Source organism: Meriones unguiculatus, chromosome 15 (genome assembly GCF_030254825.1).
Source record: "Meriones unguiculatus strain TT.TT164.6M chromosome 15, Bangor_MerUng_6.1, whole genome shotgun sequence".
Lineage (NCBI taxonomy): Eukaryota > Metazoa > Chordata > Mammalia > Rodentia > Muridae > Meriones > Meriones unguiculatus.
Genome location: NC_083362.1, coordinates 40,090,246 through 40,114,428, shown reverse-complemented (window position 1 = coordinate 40,114,428; position 24,183 = coordinate 40,090,246). Strand labels below are relative to the sequence as shown.

The window sequence follows — 24,183 nt, the reverse complement described above, 5'->3', positions numbered from 1 at the left end:
AAACTTTTTACATAACTCTAGTCCCTCCTTTGGGACCCATTTAGTTCCTAGTAGAATTATAGCTCCTCTGTTAACATCTGGTGTCACTTTTAGAATATCAGAATCCATTTTGTCTTCTTTTCTCCACAAAGTCAAATTAAGTTCAAGTTTTCAGGCCCTACAAGTGTGAGATGAGGATACAATTGAATAGCTCAATACTTGCTGCTTAGAATAAAACTGAAAGACCCCCGAAGGTTGTCTTCCGTCAGGGAGACCCCATACCCAAAGATCAACGAGTCCAGTTGTTCAGATGCAACCAGCAAGAGGCTTTATTGAGTACACGGGTACCCGGGGCGACAAACTCTCTCGGAAGACTTGCGCGCCTCTTGGTTGGGGTGACGGGTTTTTATAGGGCTCGGGAGCAGGAAGCGCGGTTACAGAAGCGAGAAGCATAGTTACAGGGGTCTGATTGGGTGGTTTGAACAAAGCCGTAGTTAAGTCACGTACCCAGAACAGGGAAGGCGGGAAGGCAGATTGTGAGCCGAGTCACTTACCCGGAACCGGGAAGGCAGATTGTGAGCCGAGTCACATACCCGGAACCGGGAAGGCGGGAAAGAATGCAGCGAGGTAGCTCTCTGAGCCTCAGGGAACTTACTGCTATACCGCGCCTACTCTACATAGTGTTAACAATCGCTGCTTATCTTTTGGTCTCTCAAAACAACAGATGATAAATGCATGTTTTGCTTGAGTTAAAGATAAATGTATGTTCCACTGGAGTTAAGACTGCAACATCCTATATTATGTTTTCCTTGAAAGCTGTATAGCGCCCACAGCTCCACTATTCCAGTCAATCAGCTTAAAGTGCTTTGTCTGGCTACATAGATACAACGAACATGAAGTAAAAATTAATTCTTGCCAGTTGGATGAACACACTGTACTTGAAAAACAAAACAACAACAACATATTTTCCTGCTTGTCTGTGATTTTACTCTTTAAAAACTCACTTTAAAAAATGGCTCAGCAGCACTGTCTGGCTCCTGAGCCCAGAGGTAGAACTGACTGGTTACTTTTGTTCAGTGTTCAATATCTTCTTTGAGTCTGAGTCTAGTGCTTGAGTGGTCAGTGTGGCACTATTTCTGAACATTTGGGAGCTCATTTGGGATAGCCCTCCTGCCCTTGAGCACCCCACAGTGAATGCTACAATCACTTCCATGGGGGAGCTAAGTTTATTCTTGTCTAGTCTCTTTGCTTGGTAGTTGAGACTGAGAGGGATATAATAGGGACAGGTTCAGATGCATGCCGTATTAAGGTCCAAGTCCAAAGAAACTGAGGGAAACCCTATTTCACCAGTTGGTGAAAGAAGTGAGATTCCATTCCACCCCTTCTAGTTTGCAAGAGAACCCCTCCCAGAGATTGACAATGCAGGAATTTCTCTGTTGCATTTGTCATATCTAGTCTCATCTGGGTCATTTTGTTCATTTTGTTTAGTCTACTGTCACCTATTTGTTGTCACCCCTTGACTATGGGTCAGTCTGAATCTACCCTGAATTCTCCCCTCAGCACTATTCTGTACCATTTTAAGGGCTTCCAGAAAACACCTGCCAGATTAGGTGACAAGGTTTATCCTGGCAATCCCCACACTTTGTGGAGGATCTAGTGGCCCAATTTCGATACGGGTTCTCTTTCACTTGGTGAATTACTTCCAGATAAAAACGTCACATTTGGTCACATGGGGCACCTGGGTCAGGTCCTTACATAATCGCCTGGAAAGGGCTCTTAACTGAACCTCCTGGATAGCTCAAAGGTAAGCTGCCTCAGCCTCCCATCCCCACAGCAGAGGAGGCTCTCCTGGCTTCCCAGAAACAAGTCTCTTCTTCTGTTTCAGAGTACCCAAAGATCCTGCTGGGATTTAACCCTTTCTTCTGCAGAACCTCCCATGTCACACTGTGAGCAATGGCCTCCTATGCTTTCCCAGCTGGAGAAGGATGACCTACCACCCTTTATTGAGAACCATTGGCACCCTTTCCCAGCTCTCGCTGGGCCTCCCAGCTCCTGCAGCCATCAAGTATATAAGCAGAGGCCCTGGAGCCTTTGATTCCGGAACTACCTCAAATTCCCTCACCCTCCTCTTTTTCCTCCTTCCCCTGCCCTGTTGCTAGCCCTCCTCATATTCTTTTGAGTGATACTTACAATTGGAAGGCTCAAAATCCACCTCTTCTGAATACCATAGGCATTAATCTCTTTACTAGAAACTATCTTCCTTATTCATCAACCCACACAAGAGCAAGAGGAAAGCCAGCAGATTCTTCAATCCCTTTTCAACAATGAGGAGAGAGAAAGAATGTAGTCAGGGAAGCCCATACATTGGTCTCCAGAAATAATGGTAGATTCATTGAGGTCCTGGCCTTCCCTCAGACCAGCTGGAATACCACTCGGAAATAGGGAGAGAGATGCTTAGAAGTTATCACCACCTGTGAAGCTTCAGATCACCCCACAAATACGTCAAAGTTGACTCAGGTAGTCCATGGACCCACAGAATCTTCTGCTGAGTTTTGGAGAGACTCATGGGCTCCTACTGGATTTTCACTCTGAGAGACCCAGAGACCAGAAAAACCAATGAGCCATAAATATAGCATTTGGAGCACAATAGGGACATCTGTAAGAGGATCCAAAGACTGAGGATTTGAAGGTGAGAGCTTATCTGAGTTAATGGAAATCGACTGAAAGACTTTTAACAACAGGGAAAGTTAGGATGACACGCTGACCAGGAAGCTGGCTAACGTCCTAATCACAGCTCAGAAGCCACACAGAAATTACAGCAACAGCCCCTGTTGGGGGTTGGTCTGGTGCTATGTATTTTAATGTTAAGCACTGTCCCTCAAGATCTTGTCTCAGCTCAGAAGAGCACATTCTCACGTAAACCCATCCTTGTTGTTTAAACCTGCTTAAATCATTATATATGACTGGTTGATTAAACAGCCTACACCTGGGCAGGGCACAATGGTGTAGACATGGCTTAGGTTCCAGGGCTTGGAGAAGACAGGACCATCACAGGAAAGGACAGGAAAAGAGGATAGGAGGGTGCCACAATGGGTTAGTATGGAGGAAAAAAACAAAAAACAAACAAACAAACAAACAAAACAAAAACACGTGGGCCAAGAGGAAGGACTCCAATAACGGTGTGAAAAGGCCCAGATTAAAAATACAAGCAAGCATCTTGGGATTGTGGATGGAAGGTAGACCAGATGAGGAGGATTAAAGTAGATGGCATTGCATAAGGGGCTGGGAGATGGATGGTGAAGTTATTGAGACAGCATAGGAAAAATATGTGCCTGGCCCAATAAATCAGGCAATTATAAAATCTAACAGGTGGCTGTGTCTTTTTATTTTGATATCAGGTTATATAACACCACTGTGATAATTTTAGGGCTAAAAAGAAACATTATATAGCCCAACAACCATTTCTTATTTACCACAACAGGACCCGAAAACACAGAGAGGACAAAGAGAAAACAGAAAAGCCTGGCCAAACTCAACACTGCCAGAGACTTCAGTGGGACTAATACAAGGAAATGAGGCACTGGAAGGGTAGAGTGCATCTCTCCAAAACCCAAAATGTTACCAGGAACCCAAAGCTATCATGGAATTGTCAGGCTGAAGCTATCAAAGCTTTAAGTACTCTCCTGAGCCTAGGATAACTTTGAAAGTGGGGAGGGAGGGGAAAAATAGATAATTTTTCTTGTTGATATGAGGGCACACCATTCAGTCCCCTGAAATCCCCTGGGATTGATGACAAACCAAAACACCTTAGTATAGGGTGCTACTGGCATCAAACCATATGCTTGGATAACCAGTCAGTGGACCTAGGGAAGTGGACTGTGATTCACTCTTTCCTAGTCATTCCTGAATGTCCCTACCCACTGTTGGGCAGAGATCTGCTGACAAAAATGAGAGTTCAAATTCACTTTTCCTCTGAGGGAAGTACGTAGGTTCAAGCCCCACTCTGGTCTGTGTCTTGTCTGTGGAGAGTGAATATCACCTCATGCAAAAAATGGAAGAGACTAAACCACCATTGCCCCTCTAAGGGAACTCATGTCCTTGGTTCCTGGAGTTTGAGCTAAAAATAATCCTTCTGCTCTTGCCATTCATTGGTTCCTGGTTGTAATGGATTTAAAGACAACTGTAAGCCTATTAGTATAAGACAGTACCCCTTGTCTTCAGAAGCTGTCCAGGGCATCAGACAATACATTATTTACTTGTGAGAACATGGTATGTCTCCCTGGAATACACCCTTGTTACAAGCCAAGAAACCTGGAGGGAAGGACTATACAGTCCAGTTCAGGACTTAAGGGAGGTAAACAAAAGGGTAAAGGATATTCACCCACCTGTCCCCAACCCTTATACCTCTTAAAAACTTTGCCTCCAGAAATATAGGTGTACACAGTCCTGAACTAAAAAGATGTGTTCCTCAGAATTCTCCAGGACAAAAACAGCCAAGGATTGGTTTAGGATGAAATTGACTTGGACCAGGCTTCCGCAAGGGTTTTAAAATTCACCAAGCATCTTTGATGAAGTTCTACCCCAGGACTTTGATGAGTAAAGGAATAATATGCCACATGTGACTTTACTCCAGTATGTGGATGACTTACTCTTGGCAGCCCTAGACACTGACTCTTGCCAGAAAGCCACTGCGACCCTCCTAAAAACACTACAGGAACTAGGATACAAAGTCTTGGCTAAGAAGGCGCAGACCTCTGTGTCTGAAGTCACTTACGTGAGCTTCCGGTTCAAATGGGGTGAGCAGGAGCTGATCTCAGGCCAGTAAGGAAACCGTCCTGGGCAATCCCACCCCCAAATCCAGACTCCAGGGCTGAGAATTTCTGAGTTCCACTAGCTTCTACAGGCTTTTTTTTCCTGGCTTCACTAAAATTGCTATACTGCTCTATGAAATTACTAAAGGTAGCCGAAGAGGCTTCTCAGAACCTGAAATAGACTGTTGTCAGCTCCAGCCCTGGCTCTGCCAGATGTGACCAGAGCTTTTCACCTGTTTGTGAATGAAGCCAGGGCATTGCAAAAGGGGATTTGATTCAACACTTAGGCCCCCATGGCTGCCCAGTGGCCTACCTAGGAAATTGGACCAGGTAGCCACTGGCTAACCTGCCGAAGAATCATCCCAGCCACTGCCTTGTTGGTAAAGAATGGAAGCAAAATAAGACTGGCCCAACCCTTGACAATTACCACTCCCCATGACATCAAGGGAGTTCACAAAAGTCCACCGGACAGGTGGATCTCATATACCAGGCTCAAGCATTACCAATCATTGTTGCTAAACAATCCCCAAGTGTTCTTCATTTCCAGCACAGCTTCAAACGCCACTGCCCTGATGCATGCGCCTGACTTGGACTGTCCCTTGACACATGGCTGCTTGCAGGGTCTACAAGCCCACCAGATTTGATCCCATCTGACTGATTATCATGGCCTGAAACAGACCTCACCACATATACGGATGGGAGCAGCTTCATAGAAGAGGGAACCAGGTATGTGGGCAGTGGTGGACTAAAGCATAAATTATAGGCTTCTCCTCTCCCAAGTGGACATCAGCTCAAAAAGTAGAATTGGTTGCACTTCCAAGGGCACTCCAACTGGTGAAAGAGAAAGTAGCCATATACTGATAGCCACTATGTGTTTGACACAGCCCATGTCCATGAGCAATATGACAAGAAAGAAGACTGCTAATGGCAAAAGGAAAGGCTATTAAAAACAAACAAGAAATTTTATACCTCTTAGCTGCTTTATGGCTACCAAAGGAACTACATATCTTACATTGTCTGGAACACCAAATAGACTAACATTGGAGGCTATGCAAAACTGCAGAGCTGACCTAGGGGCTTGAGAGGCAGCCAGACAGCCACTATCTGATTTGCCAATAGCTCTCCCACACCCAGTTTTACCAGGAAAGCCAACCTACTCAGGAGAAGATGATGAAATCTACATCAAGTGATGTCTACATCAGATGATGATTCCTACAACAGGTTGATGTCTCTTCCAGATGGAAGATGGAAGAAAAATACTGCCAAAAATTCTGGGACAAACTTTGATTAAACAACTTTGTAACAGTACCCATTTAGTGGTCAATAAAACTCCATAGAAGAGTTGTTAGTACTTTTGGAACACAACCTGCTCCTGGGTTACCCAGCAACTTATGATGTCATCATGTGTCACCAGCCAGGTGGCCGCACCTGGAAGGCGTGGTTACCTTGCCCCTTAAAGGGCCAATCCTGACACATGGTCTCTCTCTTACTCTCTTACTCTCCTACTCTCCTCTCTTACTTTCTCTCTCTCTCTCTCTCTCTCTCTCTCTCTCTCTCTCTCTCTCACACACACACACAGCCCCTTCCCTTTTCTCTCTCTCTCTTCATATCCTGCTCCGTGCGTTGGCTAGGATAGGGCTCTCCTAGCAAAGCTAGGAACCCTTTCGGACTCCGGACAGGATGGTTACGACCGATTTTCTCTGCTCTATGCCCCAAAATGGAACCCCAGCGTAAAGCATCAGCTTGCTCCAGTGTGTGGACCCTCTGGGGCCATGGTTGCACAGCCATGCTGCTTGGTCATCCCTGATTTCCCAGGCTGCTTCCGCTACCCAGGCTTGGGTCCCTGTCCTGCGGCTGGTGCCCATGCTCCAATCCAGCACGGAGGCCGGGGCTCTCTCGCAGCTATGCAGGTCCAGCTCCCGCCACAGTGGCTCCAGAGGTGAAGGCCAGCCCCGCCACGGCTTGGATCTCTGTGCTGTCTGCAGCAGCACTGTTTGGTAAGAGGGTAGGCTCTCTACCCGGGTTCCCTGGTGGGGAGGCTAGCCAAAAGGGACCGTGTGAGGCAATGAACCTACAAGAAGCCACTGAGGTAGTTTTCTTTTGGATATTTACTTGCTGCTGGGCATGTGGCCTGTGTTAGTTATAAAAAGCATGAGGCTGGTCAACCGATATTCTCTGCAAGAGGTTTATTAGGAGGGTATGGAGGGAGGGCAGAGCAGGACATGAAGAGAGAGAGAGAAAAGGGAAGGGGCACCGAGAGAGAGAGAGAGAGAGAGAGAGAGAGAGAGAGAGAGAGAGAGAGAGAATAAGAGAGGAGAGTAGAAGAGTAAGAGAGTAAGAGAGAGACCATGTGTCGGGGTTGGTCCTTTAAGGGGCAAGGTAACTATGCCTTCCAGGTGCGGCCACCTGGCTGGTGACACATGACATCATAAGTTGCTGGGTAACCCAGGAGCAGGTTGTGTTCCAAAATACTAACAAGAGTCAATAGAACTCATATTTTCTAATTTTTGTATTCCAACCCTAGTTAAAAAAAAAAAAATACTGCACATTACCTCCTGATGTTACTCCTCTCAACAAATTAGCCCTGCACTGAAGGTCATGAGAAACAAAAGACGAAAAGGAACTGCCCCTGGAGTGTTTTGGGAAACAACTTCACCAAGGTAAAGCCTGAAAAATTTGTATCCAAATATTTTAGTTTTTATAGATACCTTTTCAGGATGGGTTAAAGCACTTCCTATCAAGGAGGAGACTCTTCAAACTGTAAGTAAAAAACTCATTAAAGAAATCATTCCTCAAATTGGAACACCTACAGTTTTGGGATCAGACAATAGACAAGCCTTTCTCTCACAGGTTAGTCAGAGCTTAGCTAAGGCCTTGGAGATAAATTGGAAACTACATTGTGCATATAATCTCCAGAGTTCAGGGCAGGAAGAAAGGCTGAATCAGATGTTAAAGGAGACATTGACTATATTAACCATAGAAACTGGCTATGACCAGGTATCTCTCTTCCCCTTTGCCCTTTTGAGAGTTGGAAGTATACCCTACATTAATGGGGGTCACTCCATATAAAATCATGTTTGAGAGCCTGTCTCCCATTATTTCTAACACAAAAGTAGACCTACTAGCTGATTTCTCTATTCATGTCATTCTTAAACTAATCCAGGCACATTAGTGTGTGCAAACTGGATTATATGCTTACATCCGACACCTCTGCAAACTGCCTCCTGTCATGCCCCATCAATTCCAATGTAGTTTCCAGATCTCCCCAGAGATATAATCCTGGTTAAGAGACATCAAAGAGATTCTTCAACTCCTTGCTGGAAAGTACCCTACATCGTGATTCTGACTATACCCACTGAGGGTATAGTGGGTGTGTATGTGATTCTGACTACACCCACTGCACAAGCCCTTGCAGGCTTGTGCTACCTATGAAATACCAGAACCCCGACTATTACATGGCTCTCCTTTGGTGAACTGCAGCCATTTAAAACCTTTAAATTGGTTCGCCCACAGGACTCTGTATCTTGTCTTGTCCTTTTTTTTTTTTTTTTTTTTTTTCTTTTTAGGGGACTTAGAAGAAAATGGAATTTGCTTCAGGTCTTAACAATTCTCTCCTCACTGCTTCTTCATATTCAGGCATATGTCATAGTTCCAACACCCATCTGACACATTCTTCCAGTTTCCTAAGGATGACAAAGGACTATTTTCCAGCCATCCTTTGGTGTACCTGGTTCACATGCACCTCTGCCCTTACCCCTACCTTGCTGCTGCACACTTTACAGTCAATGGCTGCAGTTATGCATACTTATTCATGTAGTACCCCAGGTCACCCATTATGAAGGAACAACAGAATGAGCCCACATGGGGCTCTATCCCACTCACACCCTCAGCAGGACATGATCCAAGTGCCAGTGTTAATTGGAATAGCATTGCAGGCTCAGCATCTGTAGAAACTGCTGTTCTGGTGATGTAAGAGAACTTTCATCAATGGAATGAACAATTTGGGCTTGGTACATTCACCACCTTTCTAGAATAACCAGTAAATTTCTTGGCAGAAGTGGTGCTACGAAACAAATGGGACCTAAAATTGCTATTTCTCAAGGAGGGTGTTCATGGCTTTTAGGTGAACAATGTCACTTCTATGTTGATCATTCTGGTGTGATTAGAAACTCCTTGGTAGAAGTTAAAACCAACCTCCTTAAGAGGGAACAGGAGAGGTAACAGTCAAACAATTGGCATGAAAGTTCATTCAGTTGGTCCCATTGGTTAACATCTTTAGTTATTATTCTCATTGGTCCCCTGTGTATGTTACTGATAGCCTAAATCTGTAGACCTTGAATCATTAATGTCCTTGGCAAGAAAAGAGATATCTGCTGTCAAACTTACGGTTCTAAGAACTCACTATAATCCTATAGTTCTAAAGAAGGTACAGAGTCAAGGACTTGATTCCAGTTTTCACTTCAAGGACAACTTAAACTTTTTACGTAACTATAGCTCCTCCTTTGAGACCTACTTTGGTAATTAGCATAACTTTAGCTTCTCTGTTAACACCTGCTTTGTCTTTAGCATATCAGAAGTCATTCTTCCTCTCTGTCTCCATTTTGATCATAAAGTGAAAGTAAGTATAAGTTATCAGGACATACTAGCCTGAGACACAGGCACAATTCAGTAGTTCAATACTTGCTGCATAGAATAAAACAATAAATGATAAATGCATGTTTTCTTTGAGTTAAAGATAAATATATGTCCTGTTAGAGTTAAGACTGCAACATCCTGAATGAGATTTAAACATCTTCCCTAGAGTCTGCCTGAGTATTTAGCTTCTTTAAGTCTGCAGATTTTAATATGTTTACCCTGTATTATCTGGCTAATCTCCACTTATAAGTGTCTGTCTTTCTGTTTCTGGGTTAACTCACTCAGAATAATCTTTTCTAGATCCCACCATTTGTCTGAAAATTTCATGTTTTCCTTGTTTTGAATCGCTGAGTAGTATTCCATTGTGTAAATGTGCCACAATTTCTGTATTCATTCCTCCACTGAGGGACATCTAAGTTGTTTCCACATTCTTGCCGTGGACTAGGGGAAGGAAATGGAGTTGAAAGAGGAAGGGAGAGTGGGAGTAGGAACAGTTGACAGAGAAGGCTTCAATCAAAATATATAATGAATAAATTATAAAAAATAAATAAATACTTTTAAAAAGACTGTAGCATACTGGTATGCTCCTTACTCCTGGAAAGCTGGAAAACCCTCCAAGAGCTCCCATACCCTAAATGCCAGCCAGTCAGTTTAAAGTGCCTTGTCTAGCTACCTAAAGTCAATGAACATGAAGCAAAAATTAATTCTTCTCATTTGGATAAACACAGTGTAAAAAAAAAAAAAAAAAAAAAAAAAAACAAAAACAAGACAAAAAAAGATTTTTTTTTTCTGCTTGTTTGTGGTTTATCCCTTTAAAATTTCACATTGAAAATGGTTCAGCACCACTGACTGTCTGGCTTCTGAGACTAGAGGTGGCCCTGGCTGGTGAGTTTTTGTTCAATATCTTTCAGTCTGAGTCTGGCATTTGAGTAGTGAGTTTGCGGCTGTTCCTGAATCCTATCAATAATAATATGATGCTTTATAACTTTATCAGATATTTTTACTCTTTTAAAACCTTACTCCATTCTATTTTGTTTATTTCCCTCTTGCCTCCTTAAAAAAAAACTAGCAGCAGCAGCAACAACAACAACAAAACAAACATTTTTTCTGTGTCCCTCTTCAAATCACTTCTAGTCTGTTAATCTCTTTACAATTACACTTTGTGGTTCCCTTTTGCTTTTCTGGTTTCTGCAGTCACTCCAGGTTGTTTTACATCTGAAGAGTTGAGCTAGGTGGCTCAGATGATAGAGAAAATGCAGCATTGGTGTTTTGGGGTAGAGTTACTTCTTTACTATAAATGTTTCTAGGTTCCTCAATTTGACTGAAAATATTGTGATTCCATTTTTACATGTGAAAAGCATTTCAAATACCTATGTAGCACATTTTTATTATTTATTAGTCAGCTGCAGAACAAGGTTCCTTCCATGTCTTAACCCATGTTTTATGTGACCATAACCATAGCAACTCTTAGAAAGGAAAGCATTTAACTGAGGCTTGATTACACTTTCAGAGATTTAGTCTATTCTTATTATGGCATGGAGCAAGGCAGCACACAGGCAGCACACAGGCAGACTTTATGAAGTCCCATTGGTCAATTGTTGACTTCAGTTCCTAAGCAAGTGAAGTCCTATTCAGAAAGTCTTCTTCTACTTCTATACCCTGTAGGGGACTGCCTTTATTTTCTTCTAGGTGTTTCAGTTTCCTTCTAGGTCTCGTATGTAGGTACTGGATGCGATTGGAGTTAATATTGTGATGGGTGGTAGATAGATACCCAGTTAAATTCTTCTACATTTGGACATCCAAATTTCCCAGCACCATCTGTTTAAGGTACAGTCTTTTCCCTCCGTATATTTTTGCCACCTTTTTAAACTAGTCAATGGCTATATTTACATGTACCCATGTTTGAGTCTTCTGTTTTGTTCCATTGATTTCAGGTATGCTTTTAAATCGGTACCATACAGAACACTTTAGTTTATCCTGAGGTCTGGAATGGTAATACTTTCAGTGCCAGCATTGCTTCTTTCCCCCTCAGGATTGCTGTGGCTCTTTGTGGTGATTTGAGGGTCTACATATATTTTGGGAGGTGTTTTTTGTTTTGTTTTTGTTTTTTTTTTGTTTTGTTTTTTTTTTTTTTTTTTTTTTTTTTTTTTTTTTTAGATTTCTTTATGTTGAACCACCCTTGCATGCCTGGGATGAAGCTTATTTAGTCATTGTGGATGATATCTTTGATGTGTTCTTGGATTCGATTTGCAAGTATTTTATTGAGTATTTTTGCATCAATGTTCATAAGCGAGATAGATCTGAAGTTTTCTATTTTTGTTGGGTTTTTGTGTGGTTTACATATCAAGGTGACAGTGGCTTCGTAAAATGAGTTTGGTAATGTTCCTTCTGTTTCTATTTTTGTGAAATAGTTTGAAGAGAATTGTAGTTAGCACTTCTTTGAAGGTCTGGTAGAATTCTTCTGAAACCATCTGGTCCAAGGCTCTTTTTGGAAGGGAGACTGTTGATGACTGCTTCAATTTTCTTGGGGGATATAGGGCTATTCAGTCTTTCTACCTGATCTTGACTTAATTTTGGTAGATGGAACCTATCAAGAAAATTGTTCATTTCTTTTAGATTTTCAAATTTTGTGGCATATAGACTTTTGTAGTACAATCTAATGATTGTTTGGATTTCCTCAGTGTCTGTAGTTATGTCCCCCTTTTCATTTATGATTTTGTTAATCTGGATAATTTCTCTTTATCTTTTAGTTAGTTTGGCTAAGGGTTTGTCTATCTGGTTAATTTTCTCAAAGAACCAAGTCTTGCTTTCATTTATTTTTTTGAATAGTTTTATTTGTTTCTAATTGATTGATTGTAGCCCTGAGTTTGATTATTTTCAGCTGTCTGCTCCTTTTGGGTGTATCTGCTTCTTATTTATTTTTTTTTCCTTTAGCTTTCAGTTGGGCCATTAAGTTGCTTGTATGTGATGTTACAAATTTCTTCCTGAAGGTACTGGGTGCTATAAATTTTCCTCTGAGCACTGCTTTCATTGTGTCCCATAAGTGGGCATGCTGTGCCTTCATTTTCATTGAATTCTAGAATGTCTTTAATTTCTTTATTTCTTCTTTAACCCATCTGTCATTGAATATCAAGTTGTTAAGTTTCCATGTGTGTGTTGGCGTTTTACTATTTCCATTCTTGTTGAGTTCCAGCTTCAGTCCATGCTGGCCAGATAAAATACAGGGGATTATTTCAATCTTCTTATATCTGTTGAGGCTTACTTTGTGACCAACTATATGGTCTGTTTTGGAGAAGGTTCCATGAAGTGCTGAAAAGAAGGTATACTCTTTTGAGTTTGGGTGAAAAGTTCTGTAGACATCTATTAAATCCATTTGAATTAGGGCCTCTCTAAGTGCCTTTATTCCCCTATTTGGATTCTGTCTAGACGCTCTGTCCTTTGATGAGAATGGGTTGTTGAAGACTCCCACTATTAAAGTGTTGGGATTGATGTGTGATTTAAGCTTTGATAATGTTTCATTTACGAATGTAGGTACTCTTGTATTTGGGGCATAGATGTTCAGAATTGTGATGTCCTCTTGGTGGATTTTTCCTTTGATGAGAATGTAGTACCCCTCCTCATCTTTTTTGATTAATTTTGGTTGAAAGACTATTTTGTTAGATATTAGGATAGCTACCCCAGCTTGTTTTATGGATCTATTTGCTTGAAACCATTTTTCTAGCCCTTCACTCTGAGGTACTGTTTATCTTTGTTGCAGAGGTGCGTTTCTTGGCTGTAGCAGAATGTTGGATCTTGTTTCCATACCCATTTCGTTAGTCTGTGTCTTTTTATTGGAGAATTGAGTCCATTGATTTGATAGATAATTGTGACCAATGAATGTTAGTTCTTTTTATTGTGTAGTTGGTGGTCTTACTGTGATTCATTGCTTTTTTTCTTTTAATTTTTGTAGGGAAATTATCTGTATCCTATGTTTTGTTGGGTATAGCTGTTTTTGTTGGATTGGAATTTTCTTCTAGTATCTTCTGTACAGCTGGTTTACTGTTCATATATTGCTTAAATTTAGTTTTGTCATATTATATTTTGTTTTTTCCATCTGTGTTGATTCAAAACTTTGCTAGGTATAGTAGTCTGGGTTGGCATCTGTGATCCCTTAAAGTCTGTATGACATCTGCCCAGGCCCTTCCGGCTTTCATAGTTTCTGATAAGAAGTCTTCTGTGAGTCTGATAGTTGTACCTTCATATGTTACCTGAGCTTTTTCCCTTGCTGCTTTTAATAACTTTTCTTTGTTCTGATGATTTAGTCTTTTGTCTATAATGCGATATGAGGAGTTTCTTTTCTGGTCTAGTCTACTTGGTGTTCTGTAGGCCTCTTGTATGTTTATGGACATCTCTTTCTTTAAGTTGGGAATTTTTTCTTCTTTTATTTTCTTGAAGACATGTTCTAGGCCTTGGAACCTGGAATCTTCTTTTTCATCAATTCCTATTATTCTTAGATTTTGCCTTTTCATGGCATCTTTGATTTCTTGGAGGTTTTGTGTTTGAGACTTTTCCAATTTTACTTTTTCTTTGAGAGAAATATCAATTTTTGCAAGTGTATCTTCAGCACCAGAGATTCTTTCTTCCATTTCTTGTATTCTGTTGGTGAGGCTTACCTTTGTTGTTCCTGATCTTTTTTGTAGGTTCTCCAGCTCCAGATTTTTCTCTGTGTTTTCTTTATTGATTCTAAATTTATTTTTATACCTTGTACCATTTCCTTCATGTGTTTGAATGTAGATTACTGTTTCTTTATTATGGTCTCTATTCTTTTGTACATTTCTTCTCTATATGTCACTAATTGTGCCTCAACCTGTGTCTCTTATTTATTTGGCTATATTTGCCTGTGTTTCTGTGAGAGCTTTGTTCATTTCCTCTTTTGCTTCCATCTGTATGACAATTTCTTTGAGAGATTTGTTTGTGTCCTTTTTATGTGTCTCTAATAATTGGATAAGCATATCTTTAAAGTAATTTTCCTGTGTTTCCGATGAATTGGAGTATCTATTGATTTTGGGGTTTGCTGGTGAAGCCATGATTTTCTGATTTTTATTGGATGTGCTCTTTTCCCGACCTCTGGCCATATGCTTATCTGTAACCTTCACTGTTTGTTCCTGGATTCTGCAGTTCAGACTGGTACTGTCTTTCTCTGGTGTCTGGAGAATTCTTCAGGAAGACAAGAAAGGTCCAGTGGTTTCAGCATGTCCGTTAGTGTTTCAGCTCTACCTGTGGGAGGAAAGTCTGCTCACAGAGAAGGACAAATAGGAGCAAGTATGTGTGTGTGGAAGTGTGCCTTGAGGGACAGGGTGCTAGAGAATATAGAAGCCTTCAGTGTTATGGTGGTGTACCTTGTAGGAACCGAAGGGATCACAGACACCAAAGGTATCAGTGTGGGAGCAAATTCCCTGAGTTTGTTAGGGGCCTGTAGGCTACTGTTATTTGTCTCTAACTGAGCTCCAAGAATTATTTACCTAAACTCCACTCGTAGACCTGCAGAGCAGGGGCTTCCGTGTCCTAAGAAACCCTCTGTTTCCCCCAGTGGATGTGTGGTGGGAGGGATCTGATTTCTGGCTGCTAGCTTAGAAGTACCCTGTATCTCTCTGTAGGCACATGAGGGCACACTGACTCTCTAGCAGGTCAAATTATAAAGTGCAGGGGTTCCTCCTATTCTCTACTGGCAGGTTTGGACCTGCTGAGTCAAATGTGGCAAGATGAGCTCTCTCAGCTTGGTGGTGCTGCAGCCGCTGAACTAGGAGTCCAGTTGTGGCTACAAAACTGGAATGTCCTGGTGCCTGCTGCGAAGTCCTGGGGAGCTACAACAGTGGTCCACAGAACTAGGTGGCCCAGTGCCTGGTGTACTTGGGGTGGTTTTGCAGGTCTGCTGGACTTTGGTGGTTGTACAGCTGACTATCTGCCACTGAGGGATTGGGAGGCCTATATAGTCACTGGCTGGGAGGCCCTTTGGAGTTGGTAGGGCTGCTCACAGACATGGGACCCAGAAAGGGTTGTACCTGGGATCTGGGAATTGGCAGGCAGGTATAGCTTGCTGCTACAGCTGAGGAGCTAGGAACCCTGCCTCTGCTGCCTTGGCCCCCAAGTTCTTGGTTCTCTGCTCAGCATCACTGATGCTGTAGGTCTGCTCCTCCAAGGAGGAGGAAGGCCCAAAAATGGAAGTTCCTCTCTCCCTTCCCAGAGAAGTCTGCAGCTGACCTGAATTTAGACATTATCAGCTCCTGTGATGTCCTCTCTCTTTCAGGAAGCCACAATGTTGATTTTCTGGCCTCAGTTGCCCCTCCATTCACCGATTTCTGGCTTTCAAATCCTCTGCCTCTCAAAAAATTATGTACTGATCACTGCCATCTTGGATCAAGCTTTTTTTAATAAAGTAGTCCCTTATAATATTATGAATGATTTTTTGTCTGTTATTATTATTTTTGACAGTAGTATCAGAGTCCCATGATCTTGTTCATCTTCTATAGAACCAACTCTAAAATTGCTTAACAACCCAATCAAAAAATGGGGTGTAGAGCTAAACAGAGAATTCTCTGTAAAAGAATATACAATGGCAGAAAAACTCATAAGGAGATGTTCAACATCCCTAGCCATCAGAGAGATGCAAATCAAAATGACCCTGAGATTTTTACCTTACACCTATCAGAATGGCTAAGATAAAAAACTCAAGAGACAACACATACTGGAGAGGTTGTGGAGAAAGGGGAACCATCCTCCATTGCTGGTGGGAATGTAAACTTGTACAACCACTTTGGAAGTCAATCTGATGCTTTCTCAGACAATTAGGAATAGTGCTACCTCAAGATCCAGCTATACCACTCCTAGGCATATATCCAAAAGATGTTCAAGTACACAACAAGGACATTTGCTCAACCATGTTTGTAGCAGCTTTATTCATAATAGCCAGAAACTGGAAACAACCCAGGTGTCCTTCAATGGAGGAATGGATACAGAAATTGTGGTACTTTTACATAATGAAATACTACTCAGCAATTAAAAACAAGGAAATCATGAATTTTGCAGCAAATAGTGGGATCTAGAAAAAAATCATTTTGAGTGAAATATCCCAGGAGCAGAAAGAGACACATGGTATATACTCACTTATAAGTAGGTACTAGACCTATAAGATAGGATAAACATACTAAAATATGTACACTTAAAGAAGTTAAGCAAGGAGATGGACATAGGAAGTAGGAAAAAACAAGTAACAGGACAGTAGCCTACCACAGAAGGTACCTGAAAGACTCTACCTAGCAGTGTATCAAAGCAGATGCTGAGACCCATATCCAAGCCTTTGGCACAGTGTAGGGAATCATATGAAGAAAGGAGGAATTAGTATAACCTATAGGGGACAAAGAGCCCCAAAAGGTCCAAATATATCTGGGCACATGGGTCTTCTCTGAGACTGTTTCTCCAACCAAGGACCATGTATGGATATAACCTACAACCCTTCCTCAGACATAGCCCATGGTAGCTCAGTATCCAAGTGGGTTCCCTAGTAAGGGGGACAGGAATTGTTTCTGACATGAAGTCAATGTCTGGCTCATTGAGCTTCCCCTTCCCCCCCTCCCCCAGAGGGAGGAGAAGCCTTGCTAGGCCACAGATAAGGACATTGCAACCATCCTGAAGAATTCAGATCTCTTCTTTTTTATTAAATTTTTATTTTTTATATTAATTACAGTTTATTCACTTTGTATCCCAGCTATAGCCCCCTCCCTCATTCCCTCTCAATCCCATCCTCTCTCTCTCATCTCCTCCCATACCTCTTTCCAAGTCCACTGATAGGGAAGGCCCTCCTCCCCTTTCATCTGACCCTAGCTTTTCAGTTCTCATCAGGAATGGCTGCACTGTCCTACTCTATAGCCTGGCAAAGCTGCTCCTCCACTCAGGGGGAGTTGATCAAAGAGCCAGCCACTGAGTTCATGTCCGAGACAGTCCCTGTTTCCCTTACTAGGGAACCCATTTGGATACTGAGCTGCCATGGGCTACATCTGAGCAAGGGTTCTAGGTTATTTTCTTGAATGGTCCGTGGTTGGAGTATCAGTCTCAGAAAAGACTACTGTGCCCAAATATTTTGGTTCTGTTGCTCTCCTTATGGAGCTCGTGTTTTCTCCCAGTCTTACTATCTCCCCCTTCTTTCCTAAGATTTGTAGCACTCTACCCAAAGTTTGGTTATAGGTCTCAGCATCTGCTTTGATAGACCACTGGGTAGAGTCTTTCAGAGGTCCGTTTTTAAAATGGGTAAATTTGTTAAGTAATTTTAATAGAAAAGAATATGTAACATAGCTTTCCATTTGATTAGTCTAAAATCCTTTGAGAATTTTGATAACTCTATAGAGCATCACTGGAGTATCTTTTACTCAGAGAATATTTTAATTAAATAAATTGTACTAGACAGGAACTTGGATGATTTCTCAGTGGTTAAAGTACCTTCCACCAAAGCATGATGGCAAGAGGTCACTTAAAGATTTTTGGAAATAATTTAAACTTAAGGTGGATATGAATGACTGTTTGCAATTCCAAGCCCCAAAAAGAGACAAAAGGAATCGCCACCCCACAATGACACTAGACTTTTGGCAAACTCTAGGTTTGATTGAAGGCACTTCATAATGTTCAGGAATGATTACAGACACCAATGTAAAGACTCCTCTTTCATATGCACACACTTGGATGTATAAAGGTATTCAAACAATACAGACGCACATCAGTAGCTATAGAAGAAATGAAACAAAATATCTAGTTTTGAACTTCTGAAGAAAGTAATACTTTTGTTTAATTTTGAAAGTAAATGCATTTTTTAGTGAAGCTTATTTTAAAAGAAGAAAGTTCATATAAGTACTGAATCTGATATACTGCATAAATATTTGGATGACAATAAAAACAGTAACTTATTTATCTCTAAAGCACTGAAATAAGCAAAGTAATGAAAAAATACTGATCAAAAATTGATATATTAACTAAAACAAACCATAAAATGTCCCTGATTCCCCAACATTGAGGAGTTGGTGAAAATCATAACTCATTAGTATAACTGAAATCTTTAGTTGTGGTTTCAAAATTCTCATCTTGATAAAACTTTATGACTTGAGTCAGTAGAATGAAGCCAGTTTGGGATAGAGGCAACCTGCTTAGGAATGACTTTTCTTGCCAGTCACATGACAACAAAGCTGTTTTTAAAACAGTGTTGTAAGACTACTGATGTGCTCTTTAAACCTTAATTACGCATAATAGGTACTCCGCAACTCGTTGCTTCAATCTTCTTCAAAAAAATGCACAGCTCCTGAAGTTGTTGACTAAGTTGGTATTTGAAATAATTATGTGTTATTTTCAGTTCAGTGATAGATGGTGTATTTTAAACACTCTTGAAGTTGATTTTTTAATGGGTAAATGTAATGATATAGCTTTCACATTATAAAGCTCTCCAAAACTCACAATATGCATAACACAAAATTTTAAAGACTCTACCCTATATTTTTAAAAACTTGGAAGAGAAACTGAAATTCAAATGAGAAGCAAAACATTTATTCAAGATTCTGGTTAACTAAAAAAAAAGTTGTGTACTTTTGGCAAGGCATTTGAACTATTTCAATGAATTAAGTAAGAAATGAAATAATATTGACTTATTTGTATATTAAAATTAGCATATGATTTGCAATTGTTTATTAAGCATATAAGAGAAATTAAAAATAAAATATGGAAACATGAATGATAAAAGAAACATCAACATATAGGAATTATTTTAGCTTTCATGAAAATATTAAGCAAGCCCACTTTAATATCATATTAAAGGTAATCTATTATTAAAGGCAAAAGTCACATCTCCATGGAGTAAATTGGAAATTGGGTAATATGTAAATGCCCACAATATTTATTATTGGTTGAATTAAGATAGACTACTAACTCTTATGTGCAAAACAGAGTCTTCATCATTTACCCTGTAAGGAAACATCAAGTACAACTGGATAAATAAAGCTTCCATTTCTAAGAATATTAAAGTTATTATAGAAAAAAATTCAAGCAAAGTATAATTTATATTAAAAAGAAAATATAAAGTTCTTTTCTAAAAAATATATATATATTTATCTTTTTATTTTTTATTTTTTATTAATTACAATTTATTCACTTTGTATCCCCCCATAAGCCCCTCCCTCCTCCCTTCCCAGCCCCACCTTCCCTGCCCCTTCTTCTCGCTGCAACCTCCCAAGTCCACTGATAGGGACCTCTCCTTCCTTCTGTTCTTAGTCTATCAGATCCCATCAGGAATGGCTCTTAATGAACTGGCTAAGATTGAAAAACTCAAAGTTTAAAATACTTTTCTTAAAAATGTTACAGTAATAATGATTAAAGGACTGTTTTCAATACACTGGTAAAAGTCTTGGAAGAGAAATATTTCATAGCTTGTACTTTGAGAAGAGTGTTAAAATAGGTTTATCATTAGCATTGATGGTGTTAGGTTACAGCATGCTTGTTCATAAATTAAAAATAAACTGATTGATTTTAGCATTACATTCAAAATAATAGACTATTTTAACACTTTCTTGTGTTTTTAAAATGAACTCAGTGTTTTCTAATATAAGACAGACACAGACAGATGGAGAGAGAGAATGAACTGAAATGAAAATGACTTGGGACAACATTTATTATGAGAGAGATCCTTTCATGCTGGACAGGAAGGAAAAGGAACAAGAGGAGGCCAGTGAAGATAAAGCATAAGGATGAGAAAGGTGAAAGAGAAGACACAAACTAGCAAGGAGAAGCTTATAACTGATGATATGTGGATAGATGAGGAGGATGACAGTAGCAAAGATAAGAAAAAGAAAACCAAGAAGATTAAGAAGAAAGACATTGATTAGGAAGAGTTGAAAAGGACTACAACAATGTAGATCAGAAAAGCTGCTGACATCACTGCTGATGAATATGATCAAATCTGCAATAGCCTGTCCAAATATGGGTAAGACCAGTCGATGGTCTAGGTGCTTGTAGTTTGCAACGTGTGTTTGAGATAATGGGGAACAACTTTCCAACTGGTTGGTAGCTGAAAACTGAAAGCCCAGGAACCACATGACTTTACTCACTAGTAGCTACTCAGTGAGACCTGTAGTTGTCAGTAGTTTCACTTTCTGTTTTTCTGGTATAGTGGCCAGACAGCTAGGATTCTGATTTGAGGTCTACCCTTATGACTAGCATAGCAGCTGACTTGGTATAAGGGTTGTTTTCACTGGAGTTGCTCATAGTTTCTAATCTGTTGGTAGGACTTAAGGAGTGTGACTTTGTTTCAGTGTTAGATGTTTGATACTGGGACAAGATTGGAACTGGTAGTCCTCAAATGTACTACTGAGTTTTGTTTGTTTGTTTTTGGATTGTGTTTCTGGGAGAGGTTGTTTGAGTTGATTTTTTATTTTGTTTTGTTTTGTTTTGTTTTTTGTTTGTTTGTTCGTTTTTTCCTGTTCTGTGCATGTCTCTCTAGAAGGTCATTTCAAATTCAGGGCACTGCAAGATAATTTTGAACTTTTTGAGAATTAAAAAAAAAAGAACAACTTCAGACTCTATGTCCTTTGTGTGTTCATCATAGACAGCCATGATGGGCTGATATCTCACTACCATAGACATGTCCCTGAATATCTCCTGAGATATGCTCAAGCATAGCAAAATCCTGAAAGTCATCAACAAAAGGGTCATGAAGAACCCTTGAGCTATCTGCTTAGTAAGCAGAAGAGAGAAGTACAAAAAAATTCAATGAGGCATTCTCCAACACTTTAAAGCTTGAAATCCATGAAGATTCCACTAGTGGTGGCACCTCGTTGAGCTCTAACACACCTTTCAGTGTGGGGATGAGATGTCTTCCTTTCAGAACATATATGTCTTGCCCAAAGGAGTTACAAAAGTCCATGTACTCTATCACTGCTCAGAGCCAAGAGCAGGTGGTCAATTCTGCCTTTGTGGAGCAGGTACAGAATCTGGGTTTTGCTGTGGTGTATGTGAGTGAGTTAGTTGAGTTTGTTGGAAAGAGTCTGGTCTCAGTGGCAAAGAGGGTTTGGACCTACCAGGAGATAAGGAAGGAAAAAGGAAAATTGAGGAGAGTAAGGCAAAGTTTGAGGATCTCTGCAGTCTCATGAAGGAAAGCTTGGATAAAAAGGTTAGTAGGCTTACACTTGAAACCCTGAAGTAAAGCCACCTTCCTGAAAAATTGGATTGCAGAGTAGCTCTGGTTAGTTGTCTGCCACTGTTAAAAAACTAAAATTACAGTTTCTAAAAGGCTTGTGTCTTCCACTCCCTGTTCTCTGACAAGCACCTATGACTGGACAGCCAATGTGGAGTAGATCATGGAGGCCCAGGCACTTCAAGACAACTCTATAACAGGCTACATAATTTCCAAACAACAACAACAGCAGAAAACAAACAGACAACCAAAAACCTTATACATCAATCTTGTCCTACCCTATTGTGGAGATCCTGCAGCAGAAACTTTAAGTGGACAAAAACAGCAAAGGTCAAGGACCTTGTGGTAGTACAGTTTGAAATTATTCTGGTATCCTCTAGTTTCTACTTTGAGAATTCCGAAACTCACTCCAACTGCATTTACAATATGATCAAACTAGGCGTAGGTCACTTAGGAGGCTTGAGATACAGGTGACAAGTAATGAAGCTTTCTGGGCTCTTGAACACACTTAATGCCATTTGGCTCGAATATCATATATTTACTTAGTCGTCAATGAAGGTAAGATGATAGGAGAGGACCTCAGTACTGTTGTTTCTGATGAGATTCCCCCACATGAAAGTGATGATGGTGCCTAGTGCATGGATGAAATACATTAGAGATGACCCTGGGAAACCCATATCCTCTATAGTTTCCCTGTGGTTCCAGCAGCAGCACACTGGGTTGCTTTTGACTCACCTTGATCTCCCCTCATATTTAAACAATCTCTTTTATTTTGTTCTTGTGCCTTAAAGAAGGAAAATACGCTTCCTCAGGAAAGAAGGATTTGGCACTGTGTTTTTTTTTTCTGTTATTGTTATGCAAAGTAAAGAAGATGCATTTTTTATAAAGAAAAATAATGGCAGGTTATCTTTTTAATTTTATGTTTAAATTTTCCTTTATTTTTGACAGTATAACTTAATTATACTGTCTTCCCCTTTCCATTTTATATATCCCTCCTTGCTTTTTTTCAAATTCAATAGACTCTTTTATTAATTATTACTTCATGCATATATATTATTATAACATACTCAGTCCATATAATGTTACTTATATATATGTTTTCAGGCTTATCATTTGCTATTGGATAAACAATTAGCATGATCTTCCCTGGTAAAAATTGTTTTCTTAATGAAATCTTAGGCCATGAAACACCAAGAAGAAGAGGCAAAGGAAAAAATGCTTAGAAAGAAATAAGTAAGAAGCTCACCACAGAAAAAAGACCTAAAGTCATCTGTAAAAATCAGCTATTTAGTGATCACATACACGAATGATGTACACTATATTCAATATGAATAGGGATTCATAAGAGATGAACCATATAACAGAGATGTGCTCACAAAGACAGGCCAAGTGAGGAGGCAGAGAGTAGCTGGCTGAGATAAAGACAAGAGGACAAACAAAAACTGATGGCACCCTGGACTTGGAGTTTTGCAGAATTCTGTGAAGATGTATTCCTGTTTTTGGAATTAGTGCATGCTTTGTTTGTCATGACAGCTCTTCCGAGCCAGTAGAGTAACGACGATTTCTGTTGCACCTTGTTTCCCTGAGATATCTAGTGCTGGGAATGTATGCTGTGGAAGGCATTGTTTGTATCTTGTGAACTACAAGATGCTTCAGTAGTCTCAATGAAAAGTAATCATAGTGCACAGTGCCAATTCTCCTGGAAAAGTGTTATGATGTATCAGAAGGTGTAATGAACTCATGCTTTCTAGAGGGAATATACAGCCCATAAGTTTATGTATAAGAAAAAAAATCATGCACTATTTATTATATTGATAAAAGTATTGGAAATGTGAGTGAAAAGACCAAAATTTATCTCTGTTTTTAAAGACCCATTTTGTAATTCTTTGAGCAAATTATGTTTTAATTACAGGAAGTGATTAATTTTAACAAAATGTCAAATAAAATTTTATTGCTAATTTCTTTTTAATTAAGTTGCAGAAACAACCCTGTGTGTAAAGCACACTTCAGGATCTGATTAAAGCATTAGTCACGTATTGCTGTAGGCATTAGCCATAGAATATGCATCTATTGATGCCTTAAGAGTTAACCACACTTACAGAACTTGGTAACCAATAGAAAAATAATGTACCTCAGTATAAATGCCAATGTTATGAAAAATGTCTTGCAGCATTTAACATGTATTATTTTAATATTCACTACTATATATTATACAGACTGTGTGGCTTCAAGTTGACTTACAACTAGCAGTGGATTCTGTGCTTTTTAAATTAAATTTAAATTTTCTCCTATGCAAGCATAGCAGAGTATCATTAATAGTGTCAGGAGTTAGCTCTATCCCATGGGTGGTTCTCAGGTTCAGCCAGGCATTCATTGGACATTCCCTCAGTCTCTGCTCTATCTTTGTCCCTGCACATCTTGTAGGCAGGGCATATTTTGGGCCAAAGTTTTTGTGGTAGGCTGGTATTCCCCTCCCTCCACTAGGCATCCTGTCTAGTTAAAGGTTGTCCTCCTCAGTCTCCATCACCCCTGCTACTTGAAATCTAGCCCCCACAT

The 24,183-nt window shown here is 40.1% G+C and overlaps 1 pseudogene; it reads left to right on the top strand.

Annotated features, from left to right (window-relative positions):
- Positions 1–4,588: 4,588 nt before the first annotated feature.
- On the top strand, positions 4,589–22,101 carry LOC132647946 (heat shock protein HSP 90-beta-like; annotated as a pseudogene).
- Positions 22,102–24,183: the final 2,082 nt, after the last annotated feature.